The sequence below is a fragment of the Condylura cristata genome, unplaced genomic scaffold (genome assembly GCF_000260355.1).
Source record: "Condylura cristata isolate star-nosed mole 26May11 unplaced genomic scaffold, ConCri1.0 scaffold00007, whole genome shotgun sequence".
In the NCBI taxonomy this organism is placed as follows: domain Eukaryota; kingdom Metazoa; phylum Chordata; class Mammalia; order Eulipotyphla; family Talpidae; genus Condylura; species Condylura cristata.
Window position 1 is genome coordinate 20,921,500 of NW_004567108.1, and position 848 is coordinate 20,922,347.

Here is an 848-nt window from a genome sequence, read left to right on the forward strand (position 1 = left end):
CCTTTCTTGTGAAATAATTATTAGGGTATACCTTTCTATTGTTCTACTGTAATGTCTTTTTAATATTCTATTGTTGGGTTGTATGATGACGGATCCCCTGAATGATGATTAGAAGGAAAGCTTGGTCAAGACATCATAGATGTTATAGTATTAAAAGAGCTATGTTTTGGAGGGATTAAATGTGCTATTATTTTTCAAGGAGGATGTATCCTTATAACTACTTATTTCAGTGATCACATTGTCCCTCGCTGCCCAGTGGTCCAAAGGTAGTTTCCTGAATTTTTAGCTACCCTCAGTAGTGGAATTTTTATATTGAGATAGGCTGTCATCCTTAACATAAAGAATCACAAACAGAGTGCTTAGAGCTTTAGTTGTTTGGGCACTCACTCCCTTAGGTCATACTTTCTTTGGGTACCTATCTCTTCCCTGTACTTGGGATATCTCTCTACTTACTTTTAATTTAAAAATCAATTTTCAATATCAAAAAGGTGAATAGTACTGTAGATTCAGAACTTCATGGTTGGCCTACACACAAACATTGCTTCCACAAACTTATTAAAACTGAATGTGTATTAACATTTCTATAATGAATTAGCACTTATTGCAAACTTAGTATTCCTTATTTTTTTCTTAACTCATATTATCATTTCACATAAAACAAAGTTTTTTTTTGGAAAAAAGTTACTCTAAGTCATATAATTTTTGGGGCAATATATCTGCATATTAATCTAGTTTTTGATTGTTTCTCTGATTCGACTTCTGAGTCTGGTAAAGTTTCTCTCACAATCAATAATAGATTCTTTACTAAATATGACATTTATTTTTCTAACAAAAGTTCTCAGATGATG